Source organism: Plecotus auritus, assembly GCF_963455305.1.
Source record: "Plecotus auritus genome assembly, chromosome: 4".
In the NCBI taxonomy this organism is placed as follows: Eukaryota; Metazoa; Chordata; class Mammalia; order Chiroptera; family Vespertilionidae; genus Plecotus; species Plecotus auritus.
In genome coordinates this window covers 33,483,428-33,509,148 of record NC_137775.1, presented here as the reverse complement: position 1 = coordinate 33,509,148, position 25,721 = coordinate 33,483,428, and positions in this window count along the sequence as shown.

The window sequence follows — 25,721 nt, the reverse complement described above, 5'->3', positions numbered from 1 at the left end:
AAAATTAGTATCTGTACCTGTTAACTCATTTAATCTCCTTCTCAAGTTAGTGCCAGCCTTACAGTGTGGTTCACCCCACTTTGGTCAATGCTTACAGAAAGAAACACTTGAGAATATCTTTGTGCCGGGATCATGATGGCAGGTCAAGGTTTGCTCAGTCACCAGGAAAGTTGCTTTGGTTTGAGGACAGTAGTGGATTGACTACTGTTGGTTCAAGGTAGTTTCCTCATAAAAGAGTGGGTGGGACAGGGCTGTGGATGGTCCCTTTCCATTCTTTACTGTCTAACATGTCTCAGTGAGGATGGTATTCTACTGGAGGAAATCTGTGTGAGAATAGGTAGTGTGATTCCACTTTTAGGAAAGATCAATGTACTTTGTTACTAACCCTGATAAGGCAGCTTCTCCTGTAAATTCTGTCCCCAGTACACATGTAGAGAATTCTGATCATGACATGCCAACTGGCTGAGACATTCTGTCACTCAGAGGCTCACAATGATATTTTGCTTGAGATTCAGGATTGCAAAGTGTAGATTCTATAAAAGAGAGGCTTTGTTTAAGTACATGATCTAAAGACATTACAATGTTAGCTGGTTTACTCCTTTAAATTCCAAACATTGTTTAATACTTTATTTGCTTTGCACTGAGAAATTAGAGATAAACAAGATATGGTATCTAGCATATAGATGGTCACAGTCTAGCAGGAAAGATATGGACAGATATTCCTTAGTAAGAGTTACTATAAGGTCAGAGGAGAAAGAGAAAATGATTCCCTAGTGGAGGCTGCAGTGATGAGTGGAGAGGTACCTCAGAGTAGTAAGACAGTGATTGACATCTGAACTAATCCTTGAAGAATAAGTAGGAATTTTCAGAACAAGGTGGAAAGGTGTTAGAAACAGAGGAAATAATGCATGTAACATGCTATGGATGAAGGCTGTCATGAAAAATGGCTGCTTTGAGGACTTTTGAAAAGTTTAAGATTAGTCATTTTATTTCTTGGTATTCATTTATTTGACATAGTACAAAATAAATTACTAAAGCATGTGAAAAATAAAATAAAAATGCAAAACATATGCTCCTTCAATCTTTCAGTATATCTATACTAATAAAAGCCTAGGTTGCCCTCATGCCCTCACGCAACACCCTCACGTTATCACAAGATGGCCACCCCACATCATCACAAGATGGCTGCCACAAAGATGGCCACCCTCATGTCGTCACAAGATGGCCACCACAAGATGGCCTGCAGGGGAGGGCAGTTGGGGCCATCAGGCCAGCAAGGGAGCAGATTGGGGGCTATCAGGCTGGCAGGCAGGCGAGCGGTTAGGAGTCAGCAGTCCCAGATTGTGAGAGGGATGTCCGACGGCCGGTTTAGGCCTGACCTAAACCGACAGTCGGACATCCCCTGAGGGGGTCCCAGATTGAAGAGAGTACAGCCTGGGCTGAGAGACAGCCCCCCCCCCCATGCACAAATTTTGTGCATCGGGCCTCTAGTGTTATCATAAAAATCTTTATATCCAGGCCACGCTTGAACTATGACTGAGACACTTCTGAAACTGTTGAAAAACTGCAGAAATCTCATTGATCATTACTATTCAGTCATGATTGAAGGTAAAAACTTATACTTTTATATTCTGAATAAAAGGTTAGATGTTATGCTACTTCACAACTGCATCATCTTTCCAAATGCTATTCATTACTATTATTTCATAGACAACTTGGTGCTGGACATAATGGATATGAAATTTCAAGCTGAAACTCCCTAATGTGCTTCTCAATTTAACATGTGAAATGCCTCAGAAGGAATTTCTAGTCAGTAAGCCTGCAAATGTATGTGTTATAGAAATGAAAGGACCAGCTATTCACACACAATAGTTTTAATATGGAGAAATCAAGTTATGTTCTTGGTCACTGGAATACAGAAAATATAAATTCTGAGAAATTTATCTGATAAGTATAGATATCCAGGCTTGAAAAACTTTACCAAGAAACTAGCTATAAATTCAAAGATAAATTGTAGGTTCTGTATAAGTAAGGGTTATAATGAGAAGGTCTCCCATGCAGAAACCATTAAAATGAAACCTACAAATGGGGCCTCTCAACTATTCACATAACTTAGCATTAGACATCCTGATCATTAGCAGGGAGACCTAGGAACTGCTTAGCTAATAGCATTGGGGATGTTTTGGTGTTGGTAAACACATCTATAAATAGCATGAGTGTATGTGTATTTGGTATGGTATATCATTAACTTTTAAAGATAGCTTTCATAACATTTTTAAAAAGACTACTTGCCAAAATTATTGAAAGAACTATGTGTTCTTCAGCAATTCAGCACTTATTGAACATTTTTTTATTTTGCCTTATATATTAGGTACAAAATACCTAGCATTAGCATTCAATGGTGCAGAAGACAAAAAGAGATGGTATTTGTTCTGCAAGGAGTTAATGAGTGCAGTTTCGATGATCAGAACTGCTGTTTTTTGTTTATTTGTTTGTTTTTTTCTTCACAACCAAGCTTCCCCCGTCATCATAAATGAATGTGAGAGAAAGAGAGATTCAAAGATGAAACCAATGGATGTGGACAAAGAATCTGGAAGGATGTCATTGCTATTAAATGAGATGAAGAAGACAATAGTAGAGCAGGTTTGAGGTGAAGATCCACTATTTGTTTTGGTCATGTGAAACTTGCAATGTCTAGTGTACATCTATGTGGAGATGTGAGGTGGGAAGTTGCATATAGATTTGTTTCAAGGGAGAGGGCTTTGCTGGACATATAAATCTGCCTGTTTACAACATAGACTAGGTTGAATAAAGCCCTGGGACTAAAAGTGATCTCCAAAGAATTCAACATTGGGGCATTCCAATATTTAGAAGTTCCGGGGATGAGATCCCAACAGTTTCTTATACACAATAGAAGTCAATGTTCATAATTATGCCCACCGGCATCAAGTAAAAGAAACCAAAGATAGTAGAAAAGAAATATAATGAGCTAAATGGTAAAGTGAAATAATTTTTGGTTATGTGACTAGATGATCTAACCTAAAGAATCCATTTACTCTCTAAACCACATGATGACTTTGCAAAAAACATGTTACTTTTTAAAATGCTTAAAAATAGGCATTTTAAAATGCTTAAAAATAGGCATTTTATGACAGTGAGTCATAAAACATATTCTTAAAATCAAGCAATGCTTATTATTTCAGTAAGAAAATGGATTAGCCTGACTTACTACTGTTGTGGCAAATTAGAGATTCATGTACAAAGAAAAATGTACTTAACTTTATAATTTGCACAATCAGAAAGTTTTATTGAGAACTTTTACCTAATAATATATATATATATATATATATATATATATATATATATATATATATATATATATACTTTCTGACCATGGGTTAGTTCTGGAATTTTTGTTTGTTTCATGCATAATTTTCTCACCCCATATTCAAATCTGTTACTCTAATTCTACTGGAAGTTTTGATCTTAGAAGAAACCCCTGACTTACCTCTTCAAATGAAGCAAAGCCCTTTATTAACTATGTAGGATCTTAAGTTGACTTGTACATATAGTTTTGTATCTCATATTTATAAGAAGGGAATAGCTAGACATGAGAAAGCCAGCTGAAGCTACCCATTAATAAATTAATAATGTATTTCCTACTCATCAAGTCTATTTTGATCAATAGTGTTATTATTTTACAAAGCAGTTGACACATTGTCTTGGTAACATGAAACTTTTCCTGGAGTGATTGGTCTCAGAGCTTTGGTGTAAATTATATTTAGTAGCCTAAAACTAATAAAAAAATAAAAGCATGACAGTGTATCCTCTGCTTGCCAGGAGACTTGGAATAAATCTTAGAAGACAACTGATGTTCTTGAGAAGTGACTAAACAGGAACTTTTAGATTCTGATCATATTTTTCTGAGAGTAGCTGGGGATCTGTTGAGTCCTATCACAAATCTCTCAGGCCTGCAAAAATCAGAGTTCTGTAGTTATATATGAAAATTAATCACCAAATACAGTTGTTCTTTCATGTTCTCTCAATATTTATTTATTCATTTAACTATGGTTGAATAAAGAGTTTATGGCAGTGGTTCTCAACCTTTCTAATACCGCGACCCTTTAATACAGTTCCTCATGTTGTGGTGACCCCCAACCATAAAATTATTTTCGTTGCTACTTCTTAACTGTAATTTTGCTACTGTTATGAATCGTAATGTAAATATCTGTGTTTTCTGATGGTCTTAGGCTCTACAGCAGCAGTTTGCAACCTGTGGGTCGCGACCCACAGGTTGAGAACCGCTAGCAGGGTCGCAGAAGACCATCGGAAAACACCAATATTTACATTACAATTCATTAACAGTAGCAAAATTACAGTTATGAAGTAGCAATGAAAATTATTTTATGGTTGGGGGTCACCACAACATGAGGAACTGTATTAAAGGGTCGCGGCATTAGAAAGGTTGAGAACCACTGGTTTATGGGCAGAAATATTAGGCACAATGTCACCATTGCATCTCTTCAGTGGAAAAAGAAAAATGTCTGAGAATGAGGGGTACAGACACTACAGCTGCCCCAAAATGGAGTGATCCAAAGTTGCTTACCAGGTTTCTTTCCATGTTCAGTGGTAGGAAGCGGTCAGTCTAGCTGACTTCCATATAAAGCCACGTCTACAATGTGCCACAATAGTCTCTATCAAGCTTAGCTTTGGTAATAGAAACAAGACCTAACTCAGGAGAACCTATTTGTCAGTCACTTTAACCACAGAGGGGCTGGGATTCACTGTTGAAATAATATTGTTTAACACTTCTGTTAATTAGGGGTAATGTGAGTCCATAATAATGATAATCAACCCCAAATAAAACCCAACTAGATATGCTCCAGGTTTCTCTGTTTCACTGCTATCCAGTCCAAAAACTATGATAGGAGATTGGTATTATCTAATACTAGAGGCCTGGTGCATGAAAATTTGTGTATTCAGGGTGGGGGTTCCCCCCTTAGCCTGGCCTGCACCCTCTTGCAGTCCAGGAGTCCTCAGGGGATGTCCGCAGTCTGGCCACCCTCTGTGGGAGACAACCAGGTTGCCGATCAGGGGATGGCCGGCCCCACCCCCCTATTGCCCCTCCGCTGCAGCTGGTCACTGCTGGTCCCCCCACCCCCATCGCCATCCCCTCCCTCTGCCCGCTGGCACACAACTTGGCTGGCCTGGCACTGCCTAATCACCGGCCACGGCCCTGCCGACTGGTTGTTCCACCGTTTAGTCGATTTGCATATTATGCTTTTATTATATAGGATGAGATCCTAACTTACACCTGATTTGTGTACCACGTGATATGTTATAGACATTAAGTACTAGTATATTGTTACTGTTTTGGCAGTATTATCACTTTTTATATTATCTCAATAATTACAGACACGTATGGATAGAAATATGTGAAGAATTTGTCTAATTTCTCATAGTTTCAAGGAAGGATGGATTTAATTTTTTTCTAGGAATGCATCCAGAGGAATTCCCCTAACGTCAGTGACTAAACCAATTTCCCTTAAAAGTAAAGACCCCCTTAAGTTAGAAAAGGCTTCCTCATAGTTGGCTTCTCAGAAAAGCTCCAATCGCCTTCATCCCAACCCCATTCACTTCTAAGGAGGTGGCTGAGATGGTGCAATGCAGATCAGGGCAATTACTACACTAGTCTCCAAGAGAGCAATTTCTTTTTGGCACATCATAGGATTTGTTTACAGGAAATTATACATTACTAAATTGATGTGCTGATTATATTTTAAAAATATATTAAAATAAATACATAAATATTAAAATATACTGCTGCCTTTGTACTACCTAAAGTCAGATCTATAATGAAAAATCGATTTATAAAGAGTTAGTTGGCCATGCCCTCAGCATATCGATCTCCTTTGTAGGTAGTTGTGGTTTCTCAAGTTCAGGTATTTAGTCCTAAGGGTTATATCTCAGCCATAAATGTCTTAGCTATAAGGTGAGGATGTTGGGCCAGATGAATTCTAAAGTCCCTTCAATCAGTATAATGTTCAGGTTTCTGTTTAGTTTAGTCTTAACCAAGAACAGCATGCAGCAGGCCCACAGGCATGTGAACTGATCTGAATCCCATGGATTGCCTTCTCTTCAGCCTTCCCTCCCCTAGGCTATGTCCCAGTTAGTACTGTTTTTAGTTCATTGTTTTTCTCAGATAGTATTTCAGCTTTCCCCGTGACACCTTCCTGGCTGTACTTGGAGAGGAAAGGGGATGCTGGAGTTGACAGTGCGACTAGCACTGTGTAGTTACCTGGGCTGAGATCCACACAACATCTGTGAACAAGTGGCAGAGTTAGCAAGCAGATACAGCCGGAGGATGGAGAAATCCCAAAGGTGTTAAGTCTCTGGCTTTTTTTCTACTTTAGTTTTCCTTTTCATTATTATTTCTCTTTGTTCCCCATACAATTACCATCATGTTCCACGATGTAGCAGGATTCTTTAGCAATTATGAAACATGCTTTTTTGAGTCTGCCCACAAATATCTTCTGATTTAATTTTAAAAATCTAATAGGTGGGCCCTATTTATTCAGAAGTTCTTGTGAGCACCATGAAATCCTCAGCAAGGTTCTTGGAGCAGGTCTGATGAAACATTAGGGGCTGTGGATTACAGAGTTAGTTTGGCCCAATGGAGTCAACCTCACTTTAACTTTTGGACTTAGGCCAGGCTAAAGGCCAGCAGGATAAACAGGAAAATCAAGTTCCATGTCTTATATCATGAATTACTTGGCTAGAAAGTTGTCTTGTTAAAACCTGTTTCCATCATCCTGTTTTTATACTGATCTCACACAAAAGGGAAAGCTGTAAGAACTCCAACATTTTCAGCCAAAAAGAGAAAATGCGGGGGTTAGCATAACGATGGATCCAGTGCATAAGTGGTCAAGATTCAACACTTTGTGGAGGACTCTATTTTCCCATGGTCCAGGCACATTGCGTGCTTTTCTCCACAAGCCAGGTATGTTAGACCAATTATCTCCAACCAGACAGACGACTGTGATATTTAGGTCTAAGCAGGTAAGTGCATTGTGCTCAGATGCACGTTTCACAGAGAGCCTGGGCTCAATGTGCTCACCTGAATTCACTTCTGCCCTTTGTCAGCCCCCACGCACTAATCTCCTTGGTTACCGCAACTTGCTGCACATAAGGATTTTCAGCGACTGGAAATCACTGTGATTTTCAATTTTTAAGTAATTATAGATTCTCCTACTAAGGGGAAATATTCACTTAAAGTCCTGCTCAAGTCAGCTACTGTTTCTAAATCAAATATATGTGGTCAAATTTGTGTTTTCTCTTCCTCTGAAATACAGTATATCCTCTAAATTGCTCTACTATAAAGGAATTTAAAAAGGAGGAAATTATTTCCTACCTAATATTTCTAGATAATTTATTTATTCATTTTTAAGCAAATACATATATTTAAAAACCTAGTAGAATTCAGGCACTGCTCTAGGTATTGAGGTACAGTGGTGAACAAGAATAAACATTCCTTACTTAATAGGCCTTACATGTCAGTTCGGAACTCATGCCATTAATTATTGTTCTGAATATTGCAATTAAGCTGGTCTTCATTTATTTGTAAACACAACTACCTACGAGGATATTAATGGAGACTAATTATTCAAAACGTAATTGTCTACCATGCAGAATGCCATTATTTATAATATCATGGTGTGTGTGTGTGTGTGTGTGTGTGTGTGTGTGTCTGACAGTGTTTAAGAGAACTGAATTGTGTAGCATATGTGGTCAACTATATTTACAAGACTATGAGTTCAAGTGAGTATTTTCTGCTGTCCTTAAGTGCTAATAAATTTCAGTAATAAATTCATCTCAGAAGCACAGAAGATGCTATTTGCATGTTCATTTTATGAGAGCTTTTAAGAATTATATGAGTAATAGAATTAGGTGAGAAAAACAGTATCTTGTAGCTCGTGAGTGAAGTGGATTGCAGCCAGCAAGGATGTCAGAATAGCTATTTTATGTTTAGCTTTGAATGTATGGTAGGAAGCCAAGAACTCACAGTTTACATAGTTTTCCTTCATAATTTTATTGGAATAACTGGGAAATTACTTGTATATTTGATTATTCCAGGGGAAAGACATTTATCAGATAGTAACATTATAGTCAGACACCAAGTGAATTTCTTCAAATTTTAGAGAAAAAACATAACTACCAATCTAATAAAAGAATGTCCTGATTTTTTAGTTCTTGGGGGAATCTAAAGTGAACTAAGAGAATGTAAACATTCACTAAGGTTGGTAATTCAATAAGTCCGCCCATATAGATTTGTGTTAAAACCATCTCCCTTGAATTAAAACACTGACTAGGATCACATTTATTCATGCATTTTAGGACTAATTACTGATTCCTGCATAAACTTGGTTTGTGAAAATGTGCAAAGCACAACATCAGAAGAAAGAAGGGGGCTCCTGGCTTTTATATGCATATGGAAGAGTTTTCAGGCAAAGCATCAGAGCTATCTTTTGGTGAATTGGCCAAGTTTGAAAGCACTTTCTTTTCTTATGTCTTCAAATGAGAATGCAAACCTTGCTTTAACTGGGTAGAGGCAGGGGGGTGCAATTCAATGTGCTGTAACCATTTAAACGTGGAATAGAATTAAATATTTCCCTGAAATGAGCCATATTAGTATTAATAATTATTATATCAACTGAGTTACTTAGAGAATATGTAATTGTGATTACGCTCCTAAAAGCTGTACTTTTAGAAAAAGATGATTATCAGAGTGAGCATGCTAACTCTCTGTGGTCCCAAGTTGCAAAGAAAAAATAGGTTGATCATATTCAGTGTTATAATAGAAGAAAGATCTGGTAACTGTGATAATCATCCTAATAGTGTCCTTTGAAGATTCGGATGGGAATGGCAGCAACAGTCAAATGAAAGGCTGGCAAAATTAAAATTGATGACCACATTACATATTATGCTGAAGCTCATACATTACAGTCAATGAAAGGAACCATGCAATACAAATAGGAAAGCCACAGTTTCTGCTGACTTCTAATTATATCTCTTTCCCCCCCATCTGTTTCTATTCCAGCAACTTACCTCCTTCTAATATATACAGAGAGAGATGGGTTTCTTTAGGATTTAGAAGCCAACCTCAGAGCTTTTAAAGCTATAAAATAGAATATATATATGAAATAGAAAATTGACCACTATTTATTGAAGGATAGTAAGGCCTCTGGAAATATGAGATGTGAAGGTTAGTGCAATGTAAGGAGAAAAGATGGTTCCTACTCCAAGCTGTTAATATGTGATTTTTGGCTTTGCTATGCCAAAACTGTGCCAAGAACTGACAAGTTTGGAGTACATATGAAATTAACTCATTACTCAAGAATGGAAACATAAATTCAAGTAATATTGTCTGCAGAAAGAAAAATATTTTTTTCAAGTTTGAAGCAAATAAATAGATGAATAGACAAGGCACTACAAGTAGTAATCAATGATGTTACGCCATGGCAAGTACTTGCTGGGGAAAGAAGGGAAACCATAGTTTGGGCATCAATGAGAAGTAAGGTTTGTGAAGACCAAATGTTAAGGAAATTGGAAACTCCATGCAGAATCATTAGTTGATGTAACAATAAAATTTTTTGTTCTAACGACTGGCCTATGGAAGATCATGGTGTTCTCTGTGCTATTCAATATGATGGGGTTTTTTTTTTTTTGGAGGGCAGGAGCTCATATTCTCAATCTCAACCCTTGCATCACAAACATAACATTTATTTAAATATTTTTTCTACATACGTTCCTTAATTTTCTCTTTATTTTGGGACCTTTTAGCCATCAAATCTGGCCTCTTTAGCCTTCTCAACCTTGCTTTACTTTCAAGTTCACATCAGTTGTGTTTATAATTACAGAATAATCTTGTATTTTCTGCCCAGAATGCCTCTTCTAACTCTTCCATCTGACAACCTCACCTTTCAAAGTCCAGCTCAAATAGTCCTTCCTCTGTACAAGTCTTCTCTGATTGATTCAGACAGGCCATGGCCACTTTCCCTCTAGCCTACCATTGCTCTTTACCAACACTTCTTTTATAACACCTGCAATATGTTGAAATTCTGTTTACATTCTTGTTTCTCTACTGAGATGATAGCTCTGTAGCTGGGGACCTTCTCACCAGCACCTGGCTCAGTGCATAACATGTAGTAGGTAGGTTCTTAATAAGTATGAAATATTTACTGACTAAAATTTCAGCATGCACTGAATAAAAGGATGAATGAATAACTGTAAAAAGGATCAATTGTGTCATAGCACCAGGGCCATACTGATTAACCTAACTAGCTGAACTCTCTTAATAATTGGGATATTCATGAGAACTGATATCACATTTTTAAGTATGTGATCTGCTTAGAAAGGTGAGGAATAAAAGCAGTAAATCAATATTTGAGATGGGACAAAAGGCTAAAACTTCTTCCTGGTAAAATGCATAAAAATCTGAGTCAGATGGAAAATTATAAATTAAAGAAGTGACCTTAGAAAACATTTAGCTAAACTTCCAGAGAGAATGAACTCTCCATGGCCTCCCACAGGGTTATTAGCAGAGGACCAAAACCCAAGCTTCTAAACTCGCAATCCTGTGCCATTTTCTCTGTTCTCACTGTGTGACAACTCCATTTCCAATGCTTATGCGTCCAGCATAGAGTGCAGATAATGTGATTCTCTTCTCTTTTGCTCTCATGAATAGTTTTCAGCAGCTCCCCCCAATTGCTTTCTAGGGCCCTGCTGGGTTCACCCTTGAAAAGGACATCTGATCAAATAGCAAAGAGAATTACCCAGTACCTTTCCAATAGCCCTTCAGTCAATCAGCCAACAAGTTATTCAGCAGTTGCTGATGTGACCAATACAGGGCTAATATGATAGAGTTGGCTGCTTTTAAGCTCAATGCAGCAATTAAATAGCACTTTGCATGATTGACTTTGCATCCCTCGAAGGACAATATTTTTCAAGGCCACTGTGAACTCAGTAATGGGAAGCTCACCCAGTAATTAATTTTACGTGGAATCATGCATTTTGGCCTGGTCCCCGATATAGGCTTTAAGACAGTCAGATACAGCCCTAGCCAGTTTGGCTCAGTGGATAAAGCATCGGCCTGCAGACTTAAGAGTCCTGGGTTCGATTCCAGTCAGGGGCACATGCCTGGGTTGTGGGCTTGATCCCCAGTGTGGGGTGTGCAGAAGGCAGCCAATCAATGATTCTCTCTCATCATTCATGTTTCTCTCTCTCTCTCCCTCTCCCTTCCTCTCTGAAATCAATAAAAATATGTCAAAAAAAAAACAACACTAAAAAACATCCAGGACCCAATTCTGTCCTCAGACGTTCAAAGACTACATCTATCTGGTCTCTAAATTTAATGATGCAAACTGAACACCCAGAAATCAATAGAATGAGAAATATGAAGGCCTTTATATGAAATTTTGAATGTTTTATTGCACTGAGGATTGGAGACCAGGATTATGGTGGGAGTGAAAATGACCATTAGGAGTTTGTGACAGTTTTTGCTGATGCTTTGGTAATTTTTGCTGATGTGTGACTCAGGCTTCAACTGAAATACAAAGGCGTGGAGTAAACCCTTTGAAATGGAGGCTTTCCTGTAAATCAGACCATTAAGTCACACACAGACACTGGACCTGAGGGGTTGCTACCACAGGGAAGTTGGTTGGCTGAGGAGTCTGAACCATTCTTGGGATCACCCTGATGATTAATATGGGCTATCACATTTGCATAAGGGTGTTCCCTTCCTGCTCAGTGGACATCATTAGAGAAAGAAATGAAGTCAGGATAGGTTGCCAGAGAAAATACAGAACACCCAGTTAAATTTGAATTTTAGGTAAATAACAAATATATTTTTAGTGTAAGTATGTCCAAGATATTACATGAAACATATTTACATTTTTAAAAATTGTTTACCTAAAATTCAAATTTACATGAACAGACTATATTTTTATTTGCTAAATCTGGCATTTCTTTTTTTTTTTTTTTTTTTTTTTTAATATATTTTATTGATTTTTTACAGAGAGGAAGGAAGAGGGATAGATAGTCAGAAACATCGATGAGAGAGAAACATCGATCAGCTGCCTCTTGCACACCCCCTACTGGGGATGTGCCCGCAACCAAGTTACATGCCCTTGACCGGAATCGAACCCGGGACCTCCCAGTCCGCAGGCCGACGCTCTATCCACTGAGCCAAACCGGTTTTGGCTAAATCTGGCATTTCTTAATCAAGATCTTCTGTCAGTTAATTTGGATAGTTATTGCCAAACTGTAGGAGCTTTGGGTGTTATTGCAAAATTGTAAATTCCATCCTGCAAAGCTATGTGAATCAGTCACAACTCAGCTGACAGAAGTTCAATAAGGTCAGGCTCTTGGGTAATTCACGGATGGGAAACTGCTGGGAATAAGCGCTAGGGACAGTATTGCATACCGGTTAAGAACATGAATTTGGAGTCAGGTGGCATGTGTTGGAATCCTGACCATGCCACTGTTTGTTACATGACTTTGGCCAAGTTACTTAACCTTCCAGTACCTTAACTTCTTCATCTGTGCAATGGGGATAATAGAAACTAACTTAAAGTTGTTGTAAAGATTAAGTGGACTGATAAGCATGATGTGTTTGGCACATCTAAAAAACTGTATATATATATTAATAAGTGATTAGAAGATCCACATAAATTTCTGGGCATGTTTTAAAAATTTACCTTAGACTGCTTACATGTAATGTAACATTAAACTCATGAGTCATTTAAAATTAATTTAGTAAATAAAAGGGATGCTTAACTTAATTATATGTTCCTGAGCATTTATTTGTTTACTCAAGCAATGTTATGTGTATTTTTAAAAATATATTTTTATTGATTTCAGAGAGGGAGAGATAGAAACATCAATGATAAGAGAGAATCATTGATCGGCTGCTTCCTGCAAGGCCCCAACTGGGGATTGAGACCACAACCCAGGTATGGGCCTGACCAGAATCAAACAGTGACTTCCCGGTTCATAGGTTGACTCTCAACCCTGAGCTACATTGAGTCAGGCTGTTATATGTATGTTAATTGCATGACCCTGTACATAGAATTATTGGAGTCTTTATTTGTCAACTTCTATGATGATATCACCCCAGAGGAATTAAAATGTCTCATGACAAAGATCCAGGGGAAAGTAAGAACTTTTAAAATTATTTTAAACATAAAGAAAGCAGTCATAAGAGGTAAATGCCTTCATGATGTCCAGAGATCATGAAAGTTACATGCAACAAGGTTGTCCTAAAAGGAGTAGTTATTGCCTCTAATTGTCAAGATAATGTGTGACTACTATGATATCAATGTAGGGGTCGAAAAGGAAAAGTGAGACAGTGAGTTCATGAGCTTTTAATAAGGAAAGAAGATTTAAAAATTGCTGGCTGAGTAAGAAAACTATAGACATTTTAGACATGTCACAAGTCTGATTCACTATAATCATGTCACTAAATTGAAAAGTATAAATATAATTGAGAATTCTATCTTTAGACCATGTAAGAAAACTCATTCTACTCAATCTTTTTGTTTTTAATAAGCCAGACATAGTGACTTTTTCAGCTTCAATTGAAACATAAATGAAAATGTAATTTCATTTACATAGAAATTAAATTATATCTAGTTATAGAGTGTTTGCCACTTGATATTGGGGGAAATAAGATATTTCAGAGGTTTTGGATAAGAGACTTTTGAAGAAGACCTATGTACTTGGAATTTAAGGTACAGCAACCACTGCAGAATGCCTTTACAGCCTCGGTCTGATGCCTGCATGGTGGAAGCAGCTTTTCTGGTCTTGCCCCTTGTGATTCTGCGGGTGCAGTACCCAGGAGAACTTTGGATTTTACACAGATCTTTTTAGCAATGGTGTTTGCAAAGGATCCCTCTGCATTGTGTGAGGGGCATGTTCAAGTCCTGAGATCCCTGGTGAAATCCCCAGTGATAATTCTTCCAGATGGCTAGGCTTCCTGTTGCTACTGTAAGAGAATCCGGGGACCTATATAGAGAAGCTGGAGTAGTTCCTCAGAACTTCCAGAGCACTTTTTTTTAAGGTTACATATTTTATTGATTTTTTTAGAGAGTGAGGAAGCGAGGGAAAGAGAAAGAAACAACAGTGGCAGAGATACACCGACCGCTGCCTCCTGCACGTGCCCACAACCCAGGCAAGTGCTCAGACCTGGAATTGGATCCATGACCTTCAGGTGAACAGGATGATGCTCCAACCAACTGAGCCACACAGGCCAGGGCCAGAACATCTTTTAAGTGCTGCATCTCATGCAATTACCAAAGAGGCAGAGTTTCTGGGGTTGAGAAACTAACCATTTAAAGGGAGGTAAGGTTGAGATCAATACAAAGGAATACAGATATCACATAGAAGGGCTCATTGCAGGTTTGCCTGTTTTCATGGCTGGCACTTTAACCTGGGCTTCACTGTAGAACTTTGCAACCGTTTATTTACCATTGAAATTAGTTTTAAAACTTTACCTAATTGATACCTAATATGCTTCAACTCAATTCTCAAAAAGGAAACAACAAAGAACCCTAACATATAAAGATGAGGTTTTTTTGATCTTTGAATAAGAAATTTGACCTATTTAGGTGTCAAGAGAGAAAAGAATGAATAATTAATAAATTACATTTATTTTTATGAGTTCTGACATTTGGAATAGACTAAACAAAAGTTTTAACAAGTTGTTGCCTATAGAAGAATAAATGTGGCAACCTAATTATTCAATTTTATCCAAGTTCATAGAAAATAAAGGTAATTCACTATCTGCTGATACTCTGCACAATTTAGATGAGTGTATTGTTTAACTTCTTTTTGCCAAAGCTCATGGAAACTATATGTACATTTGCTTATGACTCTGAATAGCATGTATAGATAACTAAAGCAAGAGATAAATGTTGCAGACCAGACAGCTAGGAACAAGAACAGTGTGGGACAAGTAGAGGAGAGGACTCGGAAGGAACTAAAGCTGGCATAGTTGTTCTAGCTGTTCTTGGTGATAAGCTCCACGAGATGGCCATCTGAACCTAATGCATTTCCTATACTTTTTTATAAACAAGAATATTAGGGAATGTCTATTTTGTTCCATTCTCTAGAACAATGGTATATTGGATCAGGCTAGCCTTTACATCATTTTGTAATCATAAAATATTTGAAATACTTTGTATTGACAATAACATACACGGAGTGGTCAGATTATTATGATCGCTGAACGCATAATAATCTGGCCACTCAGTATATAATATATACTGAGGCCTGGTGGATGAATTCGTGCATGGGTGGGGTCCAGCCAACCGGGCCAGGGGGAGGGGACATGGGCGGTTGGCCAGCCTGCCTGCTGGTTGAACTCCTGGTCGAGGAGACAATTTGCATATTAACCTTTTATTATATAGGATATACACTGAGTGGCCATATTATTATGCATTCAGAGATCATAATAATCTGGCCACTCAGTGTATATCCAAATGCTTGTACTATTTTAATTAATAAAAAGGATAGGTTAAGTGAATTTTTATTTATCTTGATTTATAAACTTATATTGTTAACAATATTTGGAACTGTAACTTAGTCTCCCCTCTCTCCCCTCCCCGCCACCCCAAACTTCTAAGCAATTTCCCTTTTGTCCTACAACTCTTCTGGGCTGTTTGAAATAGATGACCTGAATTGACAAGTCAGTTTAGTGTGGTCCCTTAAGATGGGACATTAGGGTCAGGTATATTAAGTATTGTTGGGTAAAATATGATTAAGAATAATTGCTTAGTAACTAAAAATAGAGGTAAGTGTAACTTTATATAATAGATTTATAGTCCAAAGGAAAATTATGGCAATTTCAGTCAAAGTATTCATGGAAGATTTCTGTTTATGTTTAGTGTTTATAGTAAAACTGGAGGCCCAGTGCACGAATCTTGTGCACTGGGGGGTGGGGTGGGGTCCCTTAGCCTGGCTTGTGCCCTCTCACAGTCTGGAATCCCTCGGGGGATGTCCGCCTGCCAGCTTAGGCCCAGGGCGGGGCTGGATTTCAGACATCCCTCTTACAGTCTGGGGCTCTTGCAGTTCGGGACCCCTCATTTCTTACTGCCCTCCTGCAGCAGAGGTGGGAGAGGCTCCCGCCACCACCGCTGCATTCACCAGCCATGAGCCCGGCTTCTGGTTGAGCTGCACTCCCCCTTTGGGAGCGCACTGACCACGAGGGGGCAGCTCCTGCATTGAGCGTCTGCCCCCTGGTGGTCAGTATGCTTCATAGTGACCAGTCGTTCCGCCATTTTGTCAATTTAGATATTACGCTTTTACTATATAGGATTATCTTGGATCAGGAAAAAGAAAAGAGAGAAAAGAGCCAAAACAAGGTAAACCAGTTGGTAGGAACAAAAGCTCCATTGTCTGCTGAATGCTAGAAGATGAATTTCCATGCAATTGTAATAATTTGGAGAGAATAAATGTCTATGTAGGGACTTCCACTTCTCTGAAATGTTCTTCCCATTTTTTCACAGTAAATTCCCAAACCAGACCTGATGTATACTTTGGCTTGATTAACAACTCAAGCAATATGAGATTTCAGAAAATTCTGATGTCCACATTTAGGGTGCATCACTTAAAAATTTTTAGTAATAAATATTGTTTATAGTATAATAGGGAACAATAAAACTTATAACTTTGCTGTGGTGGTCACTGATGCCCAATGGATCCTGCTGCTGGTAGGTTATTTATGGCTGTACTATAAACTTAAGCAGAACACAGAGAAGTGGCTATTTGGTGTTTTAGTTATTAGGCATCAGCACAAAAGGGTTAGGAGCTTTGGGGTTATTATTCATTGACAATAATCTGTACCCTGCTGTGAACAATGCTGCATGCTGTGCAAATATAGCAAGAGTGCCTTCATAAATAATGCCAGAAACACAAGCTGTGCCAAGGCAGACAGAATATATAGACAGCAGGTTGATAGGCCTGTGGGTTTGCTTACTTGTGCAGGCTGACTTACCTTAAGCAAGTGAGAACTGTCTTTACTCAAAGCAGGCTTTGGAGTCCATCGTCCTGCCCTTGTGCCCTTGTCTCCTTTTAAAAAAGCAAAACAGAAGTTTATATTTTAATAATATTTATAGGGATCTGAAATCTTTGTTTTACAGAATTGATTCTTTGCTTCAACTGTCTCCTTCCCATCTCTGTTCGTAGAGGAGAGGAGAAGAGGACTGGTGTCAAAAACTTGTAATTTTGTATCCTGGTGTCCTGAGTGTGAAATATTCCTTTTCTTCGTTAAGATTCTGAGGAGTTATTTTTTTTTAAATTTCATAATAAAAAACAAATCCTACCTTTAACCCTTAAAAAGATAGATCCTTCCAATAATGATGCAATTGGCTTGACGCTCACTGAATTTTACCTTCTTACATTATACATTTGTCATCCTTATTTTGATGATGAGACTAGAATATGTTTTCTCTTCTTGTAATTATCATCTACCAGCTACAGAAATGAATCTTTAGCCTTTCCAGAGATGTCAATGTTTACTTTTAGGCAATTTACATGCATATAAAGTAGTAGTTCAATTTATGCAAAATAGTATTACTAACACCCTCAGGCCATAGCCCAGAGAGGGAGAAATGAGAAATAAGATTATTTATGGGAAATTTATCTCCAGAATGCGACCATGTAGCACATGCTTGAAAAAGAGGTTTCAATGGATTACCCAAGACAAGGGTGATTTGTTCCCAGAATCATACCAAATGACAATGTGGCAAGCAGAATAATGGTCCCCAAAGATACCCATGTCCTAATCCCTGGAACCTGTGAATAAATTGACTTTGCAGATGTGATTAAATGGGGTATTTAGGTGAGATTCTTCTGGATTATCTAAGTAAGCTCAATATAATCACAGGGCTGCATATAAGTGAAAGGAGTCAGGAGAATCATTGTCAGACTGATACAGCATGATAAAGACTCAACTGGCCACATGGCTTTAAAGATGGAATTGGGGCCACGAGCCCAGGAATGTAGGCATCCTCTACAAACGGGAGAAGGCAAGGTGACCGATTCTACCTAGATTCTCCAGAATGAATGCAGCTCTCCTAATACTTCGATTTTTGCTCCATGAGATTCATGTTAGACTTCTGACCTCCAGAGCTATAAAGTAATAACTGTGTTGTTTTAAGTCACCAAGTTTGTGGAAATATTTTATAGCAATGATACAGAATGCATAGTAGATAATTCATACTGACACCTTTATAAGAAAGTTATAAAGGTTCACTCATTCAATTACATTAAGAAAATACTTTAGAAAATACTGAATTGCCTACTACATACCAAGCATTTTCCTTCAGCATTAATGGTACATCAGTGAATGACATATGTCATATTATATGATCATTCATTTATTCTCAAAATACTTATTTAATGCCTACTATTTGCCAGGCACTGTTCAAGGGGACACATGGTGGGATAAGGCAGCTAATGCTCTTATATAGAAGAAAGCAGGTAAGAACAAGTAATCAGATCATTGCAAGTTGTGGTAAGTGCTATAGAATAGGTGATAAAGATTAACTGGAGAAAAGCTCCCTCTTGTTAGCTGGACAGGGAATGCCTCTCTGAGAAAGAGGAGGTGACATCTAAGCTGAGACCTGAAGGCCAAGAAGGTGGAACTGAGGATGTTTAAGGAAAAGGATGGGCAACATGCTCAAGACAGACATAAGCTTAGCAAGTGTAAATAACAGACCTAGGCATGTGAACAGAGAGTAGTCGGAATGAAGAGAAGCTTGTGGAGAGAGAACAATCAGGGCTTCCTGGGCCATGATAAAGAATTTGGATTGTATTCTAAGAGAAATGGGAAGCCAATTAAGGCATTTCAGCATTGAACAGCATGTGGTAATGAAGGTTACAGTTTATTGGATGACCTTAAAATAATTAAAGTGCTTTTGTAGAATTATTCACATTTTGAACTGAAAGTGAATTTAGAGATCAAATAGCTTGATTATCCTTTTTTTCTTTTGTTTTTGAGTTCTCTTTATGATCTACCGCTTAGGATATTATTAATTTTTGAATTAATTAGAGGTCATATAGCTTGATTCTTCTTAATAGAAACTGGTGCCTACATTGGTTAATTCACTTGTCTGGAACAAAGTCTGTCTCTTGACTCTAGTTCTTATACTTTTTACTGTGCTACCCACCACCTCCACACCATTTCACTAATTTTCCTTTAGTATAGAGTCTCTCATTTCTTTTTCCTTTTCAGTGAAATCACTCACAAACCAAGATCTATTATATAGATAATAAAGAAGTTCTTACAACTAGTGGAACTGGACTCAGGAGAAAAGAAAGACTTTATGTGAAATAGACCCTCTACTGTGCTCTTCTTTGTGATCTTATATTCATGAATGACTTATTCCAGGTCATTCATATCGTTTTATGAAATACGTTATTTTTAGTAACAGCCTGCATAACCTTTTGATGTTTTTCTTTTTATTTGCCAAAGAGAGAAAAAGACAGCACTGAAAATTGGATGGTTGGCAGTTGCTAGGCACCAAGCAGACATTCAGGAAGTGGCAATGAAACACAAGGAGATTTAAAAATAAACAACCATTTTAATCTTTAACCACAATTCCAATGAAGCAGACTGTTATCTGATTACTCCAAACAGACATAATATTTTTGAACTTGCTGTGTTTTATCAGTTGCGTCTACCTACAGTTATTTTTCCTTCTAATATGTTTGTCAGGTTCACTAAAATTTACTTTTATAATTTTTAGGTTTAGTGGTTGGAGGGATGGACTGTTGTTTGGAAAGCAAAGTAAAATTGATGCCATTTAAATTTCAGTAGAATTGGCTTGCATATTTCCCTTAAGAGATCCCTGTAATCTGAGTAGAGATTTATTCATTTCCTGATCCCTGTTTTTGTGTATGTGTGTGTGTTTTAATATATATATTTTAATTGATTTCAGAGATGAAGGGAGAGGGAGAGAGATACAGAAACATCAATGATGAGAGAAAAATCATCAATCTGCTACCTCCTGCATGCCCCCCTCCTGGGGACTGAGCCTGAAACACAGGCATGTGCCTTTGACTGGAATTGAACCCGGAACCCTTCAATCTGCAGGCCGACACTCTACCCACTGAGCCAAACTGGTTAGGGCCCTGTTTTGTTTTTTTTCTCTACCTTCATGCTGGGAGGCACAACCTCCCTTCTAAGTTGTGTGGGGTCTTAGAAATCTCTGTTGCAAACAATGCAGTTGTGTGTATTGAATTCTGTATCATAAACTACAATGATAAATGAAATAGAACTAACTCTACTGGAAAGAGCAATGACCTGATAACATGGTACCTGCAGAATTAGTGACACATGCCGATGGCACAAGGCAGCATTATGGTGGAAAGAAAGTACACCTCCCAAAGCCAGAGTGCTTGGGTTTATATCTTGCTCCTCCTTTTACTAGCTGTGTAACCTTAGGCAAGTCACTTACCTTCTTTGTTCCCATTTCCCCGTCTTTAAGAAGCAAAATGATAGTAACTAGCTCATTGCTGCTGAGATTATTAAAAGAGACCATGTTTGTAAAGCTTTTAGAAAAATGTCTGTCATAATAAATATTATGTAAGTTATTTAATAAAGTACAATGCAGATATGTACATGGGAATGAACTCTCATTAGATCCTAGTATTCTGTTTGCTTTTTTTCTCCCATATTCTTAAAGTACACCTAGAAAGAAGAACTATTTGTTTCCAAAAGTAAGGCCTTATGAATAAAGAAATAAACACATCATTTCTATTTATAGCAAGTCACTATTTGCTTTGTACAGTTCCCATATGCATGAATTTCAGTTACTGTGGCTTACTTAACACCAATCCTTCAACAATATGGTTGGAATTTTAGTTACCATGGCATATTAACTGAGTAAGTGCGTATAGTGCACACTTCCTGCGAGCTCTTCAGTCCATAATCACGGTGTCAGTAACAGGAGCCCATCGTGAATCATGTCACTTCTTTTAAAATTAGTTGGTGATTGGTCACTGCATATATGTAATTCAGCCTGTTGTTGTGTTGCTTCTTTGTCTCCCAGTGATAGACCCATATGACATTTGACACAAATGGATAATCAACAGAAGAACTGGTCAACAAAGATGAAAGTACCCTGGAAATACAGGTGATAGCAAATTAAATGAACATAAATGGAGCTGTCGAAGAAATAGCTGACTGAGGGAATGTTGACATGGGCCCAGTTGAGAGACTGTGGATATGTAGCCAGAAGAACTTAGTGCAAGTGAACTTATTTACATAAATTAGGCAAGAGGTTGTGATAGAAAGGATAAAGCTGCTCTAGAGAATGTGATTTCACATTGAGAGAACTTTCAGAGCTATTTAGATATTTTACAATATTGAAAACATGAAGGCTAAAATGTTTGAAGCTGATCAAAACTTAGAAAGCACCATGAAAATGCCCTGAAGCAGGAAAGATGCTTTTTTTATATCTTAAGTTATACAATGACAAAGAGAAGGCAAGCATTGTTCAAACTATTCTTGTTTGAAAGTACAAAGAAATTGAATTCTCAATGGTTCTAGTATTTTAAATCACAGTGTACTAAGTAAATACTATTTTTACCCTTTCTGAAATGTCCATATGTATTTATAAGCTATGATGAGAGAATTTTTAAAGTTTTAAGAAACATTTTTAAAGGCCATGGGGCAATTGTGATTTTCCCCATCACTTATGAAGATCACTGTGTGGTCTCAGCTTGCTTGGTCATTTATATGGCCCTGCACTGCCGTGCAAAGTGAGGATTACATGTACTATTTTGGAGGCAGCGCCAATTCAATAAGAGAGGTGAGAAAAATCACCCGAGCAAAAACGATTATGCTGTTTGGGCAAGAAGCTTGAAAACAATAAAGGTTTTATTCCAACATAGCAAGTTATTTTATCCTTGGGATGCTTTTTGACCCAATGTTTAGAACTTTACTTATGTGGATTACTCATCAACAAGGATTCTCTAAATAGATCCAAATACCTGAAGTCTGCATTCTCATTTCCTGGCCCTGTATTTTTCCTGGGGAAGGAGTGAAAGGAGTCTTTTCTTTTACCGTCAGCAGTTCAGGAGAGCGTGTCATTGGACATAAATTATACGCTCGATATAGAACTTGAATTGTGTAAGATCCCACACTAAAGGGCACTGAATGTCAATGTTCATCTGAAATAACAGAGAGAGCATTATAGTCATTTTATCCAACTTAAGAAAGAACACAAACTTTAAGGTTTTCTAAGCAGGCATCAATATTATTTTGACATTTGTAGACTTCTAATGTTTTTAGGTTAAAAATAAGCCTAAATATTTTGGTCATTCATTTGCTATTGATGCATAACATTTAAATATAATAAAATCCAATTGAAAAATTATCATTCAGAATTTCTGCACATTTTAAGGATTGCTCATACACCAGCATTCTTAAGGATATTCCCTCTTGATTCCCTTAATACTAACTCTACCCTTATCTGAGCTCCAACCAAAGAGAGACTTCCTCCACGTTTCTTGGAATGCAGCCTCTGTTTATGTATCCTCTGCTAAGAGAGAAGGGGATAGTATGAGAGTCATAAGAAGATCTTCATGATCATCACTCTTCAAGCTGTCAGCAACATTTAGAAGAATCAGAAAAGTTGAATAGTCTGAGGCTTCACAGCTCTGGTTATTGACTACCATTGCTTCAGATTCCCTTTTCCTAGATTTTTTTTGCCATGGAAGCTTCTCAAAATTTGTTCCAGCCACTCCGGCTTCATTCTACTTGAATTCTTAGAAGTCATTTAAAAATTCCCAGAGTATTTTACATTCTAAAACATATAAAAACACATAGGAAACAATATTATTGCAAATGGTTCTCAATCATAACTCTTCTATTTTTAACCAAAGAAAGAAATGCAATGAAATATATTTTACCATCAATTTAATAGGCAAAGCTCCAAAAGTAGACAGTATGTCTTGTTAGTGGTGATGTAGGAAAACAATCTCCCTTAACTTTTTGCTTCTGGGAGTATAAATTGATGTATACATGAATACAAGAGTATAAACCTGAGAACACATCAACTTAGCAATATCCATCAAAAATTAAAATCAGGATCCTTTAGCCATTAATTCTACTTCTTGGACTTATCTAACATATTGAACATGTATGAAATGGTATATGTACAAAAACTTCCACTGCAGAATCATTAGTAATACTAATCAACTGAAAATACCATGTAACAGGATGTTTAAAATGACACTTTCACTAAGTGCCAATAAATTGAATTTCAAATCCTAAGTCTTAAGATAGATTTCCTTCCATAAGACTTACAAAGAAAATACTATCGAAGTGATCTCATAACTCTTGAATCCATCAGCACAGGTCGAGGATGATGAGGAAGGGGCAGAGACTGGAGAGGCTCTGTAAGGACATTGTTTCTAAGAGGGAGAAGGAAATATATGATAATAATTCAAGTTGGGAGCTCTAGAGAGGATTCCTCATAAATATGTTCCTCCAAGTTGAATGTTGCAGAGAATGTGGTGTGTAGTCTTGCCCAAGAAAGCTCAAGTGCCCTGTAGTTGTACATTAAAGTGGCTGAATTGGGATCAGCTAGCACTCCATTTGTCAGAGCAAGTTGGGCATAGGTATGCCTATGGACAGATGTGACCTACTGGATAGTGGGTATAATAGGCAGAGTAGTGGCCTCTTAAAGATGTTTATGTCCTAATTCTTGGTATCCATGAATAGGTTAAATTACATGACAAGGGGATTATAGCTGCAGGTAGAATTAAAGTAGGTAACCAGTTGATCTTGAAGTGGAGAGATTACTTTGGATTATCCTGGGCCCAACATAGTAGAGAGTGTGCTGAAATATAACAAGTCCCTGTCAAAAGGGAGTGAGTGTTTGGAGTGTAGCTGGGTGTGTACTGCTCAGTTATCATCACCTTCCTCTACCAGGATTGGTGTTAGAATCTAAATAAGAAGAGGGAGTAACAGCTCTCACACAGCTTGTTGTCAGTGAAAGGTATTCCAACACTTCAGCAAGGTGACTTGTTTATGTCAAGGAGACAAGGCAAGAAAGTAGCAGGTGACATCAGAGTAGTCAGTATCAGGAGCAGGAGAAAGCATGGCGACCTGAGCAGCACGCCCACAGACATGGCAGGGTAGCAGAAGGCTTGGGGGTAAGCAGGGACTATGACATTACAAACAGGAACTCCAGAGGAGAGAAAGGGCATGAAAGCAGGGATGGCCCTGAAAAAGGAGCACCGTTGCCTACACAAAATCAAGAAATTCATCCTTCCACAGATCCAGAAGTTTAGGAAAGTTTGGGACTGATGGAAAACAGGGTATGGCCTTCTGAAATTCTGCTGGAGGAGACTGAGTTAGAAAAATGTGTTTTAAACAATAATTTGGGAATTTTTTAGCTCTCATTTAATGTGATTTTGGAAAATATAGGTAAAATTACATTAAAACCTATCCACACTTAAAAAATCTAGCTCCTGCTTTACTTCTGTCTTCCCTAGCAGCAATAATAATTTTTACATTAGGAAAAGTTGAGTCATTGTGGTTATGAAAAATATCAAATGACAATATAGGTAAAGAGAAGATTACAGCATATTTATCACATGATTAAGAAATTGCTGATGTGATTGTGGAGACTTTATGAATTATCTATAAAAGTTATAGAAAGTAGAGACAGTTCCTCTTTCTTCTCTTTTTATGTTTTCTAAGAGAAAAAAGTCTATTCTGGGCTCATATATGTGTCTTAATGCTTAATACACTTTCAAAGATGATTATGAGGATGTTTTTTAGATCAAAAAGAGCTAACAGATTCATCAAGAATATGTAATGTGATTTAATACAATTGAGTATAGTGTATTTGTGAAAGTTTCTAGATTTTTTCATAAATGAGATGGTGAAATGTGACTTTAATCATAGTAATAGAGTGGCTGTTCTCAAACTAAGTATATGGCCCTGTGCTTTTCAATTTTTTTATCCATAACTTGAACGAAAAAAAAAAAATCAGCTAATTTATCCAATTTTTGAATGATACAATGATCAACATAAACTGATGAACAAAAACAGATCCAGAGACAAGAAGCATTGATCAGACCATCAAACCTCAGAGGGAAGATAGAGGAGGGTGGGGGTAAGGGGGAGAGATCAACCAAAGGATTTGTATGCATGCATATAAGCCTAACCAATGGACACAGACAACAGGGGGGTGAGGGCATGAGTGGGGGGGGGCAATGGGGCAATAAGGACACATATGTAATACCTTAATCAATAAAAAAAACATTATAAAAATAATAAAGAAAATAGGATTCTCAATAGGGTGAAATGATGGGTTAAAAATAATAAGATGCAATGCAACAGAAATAAATATAAGTGATGATATGTATGTTTAAAGCAACAATGCAAAGCACAGATTTTTGGAATACTGTAATTAAAATTAATGTAAGACTTTAGTTGCCAGTGCAAATTGGAGTGGATGTGGATGATAAAAAGATGTATGAAGTTTTGTTTCACATACATGATAGTGCCCACAATGAGGAAAGTAAAAGCTTAATGTTCTCTAAAGAGAGTAGACAATATCAAAATACTGGATTCAGTTTTTTTCAGATTCTACCAAGACATGGGTACATTACTGCATAATTACCGAAAAATGGCCAGAATCAGA